The sequence below is a fragment of the Otolemur garnettii genome, unplaced genomic scaffold, assembly GCF_000181295.1.
Source record: "Otolemur garnettii isolate 467f Iridium unplaced genomic scaffold, OtoGar3 scaffold00179, whole genome shotgun sequence".
Taxonomy (NCBI): Eukaryota; Metazoa; Chordata; class Mammalia; order Primates; family Galagidae; genus Otolemur; species Otolemur garnettii.
Window position 1 is genome coordinate 2,011,259 of NW_003852574.1, and position 2,695 is coordinate 2,013,953.

The window sequence follows — 2,695 nt, forward strand, 5'->3', positions numbered from 1 at the left end:
CACAGCAACCTCCAACTCCTGGGCTCAAGCGAGTCTCCTGTCTCAGCCTCCCAAGTAGCTGGGACCACAGGCGCCCGCCACAACGCCTGGCGATTTTTTGGTTGCAGCCATCATTGTTGTTTAGTGGGCCCGGGCTAGGGATTCGAACCCGCCACCTTAGGTGTATGTGGCTGGCGCCTTAGCCGCTTGAGCCACAGGCGCTGAGCCTGATGATGAACATTTTAAATCTCCTTTTTTTTTTTTTTTAAGAGATAGAGTCTCATTTTATCACCCTTGATAGACAGCTGTGGTGTCACAACTCACAGCAACCTCCAGCTCTTGGGCTTAGGCGATTCTCTTGCCTCAGCCTCCCGAGTAGTTGGGACTATAGGCACCCACCACAATGCCCAGCTATCTCCAATTCTTTTAAAAGTGACTTATATAAAATAACACTTGGCCTTCAATTAATCCTGTCACCAGCTATAACCTATAAACAAGTGCCAATAAAATCTGAAAAAGGCTAAAGAAATATCTCAGCAGTGCCTGAGAGAGAACATGGGCTCTTGAATCCTGTTTTGCGCATTCACTGACTCTGGGTAAAACTCTTAATCCCCCTATGCTTCCATTTACTCATCTGTAAAACAGAAATAATAGTTCCTTCCTCAAAAATTACTGTGAAAATTGAGTAATCAACCCAAGAAAGTGGATTACCAAAAAATAAATAAATAAAATTGACTCGGCTCGGCGCCTATAGCTCAACCAGCTAAGGCGCCAGCCACGTACACCTAAGGTGGCGGGTTCGAATCCCCAGCCCGGACCCGTCAAAACAATGCCTCGGCCTCCCAGAATGCTAGGATTACAGCTGTGAGCCATCATGTCCAGCCCTTATTATTTTTTGAAAGAAAAAAATTTAATTTATGTGTGGTAAAAGACACATAACAAAATTTCCCATTTTAACCATTTTTTTTTTTTTTTTTTTTTAGAGACAGGCTCTCACTCTATCATCCTGGGTGGAGTGCTGTAGAATCAAAAACTCCTGGGCTTAAGCAATCCTCTTGCCATAGCCTCCTGAGTACCTGAGACTATAGGCACCTGCCAGCACGCCCAGCTAGTTTTTCTACTTTTTAGTAGGGATTTCACTCTTGCTCAGGTTAGTCTTGAACTCCTAAGCACAGACAATCCACCCACTTCGGCGTCCCAGAGTGCTAGGATTACAGGCATTGAGCGCCACCATACCCAGCCATTTTCACCATCATCCACCCTCAGAACTTTTCCATCTTCCTAAACTAAAACTCTGTGCCCATTAAACAGTAACTTCCTATCTCCTTCCTCCCAGCCCCAGGGAACTTCTAGTCTACTTTCTGTATGAATTTTGTCTTTTTTTTGAGACAGAGTCTCACTTTGTCACCCTCAGTAGATTGCTATGGCATCACATATCAAAGCAACCTCAAACTCTTGGGCTCAAGCGATTAACTTGCCTCAGCCTCCCAAGTAGCTAGGTCTACAGGCACCCACCACAGGCTATTTTTTACAGATGAGGTCTCGCTCTGGCTGCGACTGGTCTTGAACAAGGCAACTGAGCTCAGGTTATCCATCCACCTCAGCCTCCCAAAGTGCTAGGATTATAGGTGTGAGCCACTCTGCCTGGCCTGTATGAATTTTGTCTGTTCTTGGTACCTCCTATAAGTGGAATCACATATTTATCCTTTTGTGTCTAGCTTTTTCACTTAGTACAATGTCTTCAGGGTTCATCCATGTTGTAAGCATATATCCGAATTTTATTCCTTTTTAAAATGGCTGAATAATTACTGACATTGTTTTTTTTTTTTTTTTTAAGTTTTTGGCCAGGGCCAGGTTCAAACCCGCAACCTCTGGTATATGAGGCCGGCACCCTACTCATAGAGCCACAGGTGCCACCCTATTTTTGTTATTCTTTAGATCAGTGATTCTCAACCTTCCTAATGCCATGACCCTTTAATACAGTTCCTGTGGGTCGCGACCCATAGGTTGAGAACCACTGCTTTAGATCTATCTTGCAGGCTACACAAACTAAAGCAGATTTGGCAGATTTAGATACATCCCTGTCACCAACAATAAACCAAGGCCCTAGTCAAGCCAGCAGTTTAACCTAACTTAATAAGGAAGACATCCTTATAGCATTACTATAAAAACAAAGAAATCAGATTCTAACATTACCAAATACAAATCTTTAGAAAAGGCTGGATTTAAATTTCTATCTTGCCATTTTCTCACTAAATTTCAAATGACCAAAAGTATATAGAGTAGAACCTCCATAGCTGACAACCTCCTTAAGCTGACTTAACTTTCAAAGACCAGACATGTACCACATGTACATATCAGTACCGTAGGCCTAATTCCTTATGTTGACCACCTCTATATGTTGACAAGTTTGTTACAGTCCCTTGGGTTGTCAACTTACAGAAGTTATACTATAACTTATCCCTTCTGCTCAAAACAGCTCTATGGTCCCCTAGCATTTACATCCACATCTTCATCCGGATATACTATCTATAACAATCTTATTTTTATTTGAATTTTTGTATAAAGGTATATGGCTTGTCACATGTCTGCCAAAAGAATCATTGGGTCTCATGGCCTGAATCTCAAATATTTAGGGTGCTGGAAAGCAATCACATCTTAGAAGATAGACACTCAGCATCACTCTGATGATGAACATTTTTTTTTTTTTTTTTTT

At 42.1% G+C, this 2,695-nt stretch overlaps 1 protein-coding gene across 3 annotated transcripts in view; it reads right to left on the reverse strand.

The window, feature by feature from the left end:
• IP6K1 (inositol hexakisphosphate kinase 1) overlaps positions 1-2,695 on the reverse strand; it is an 87,186-nt gene that overhangs the window by 4,604 nt on the left and 79,887 nt on the right. The gene's annotated exons all lie outside the window — the stretch shown is intronic.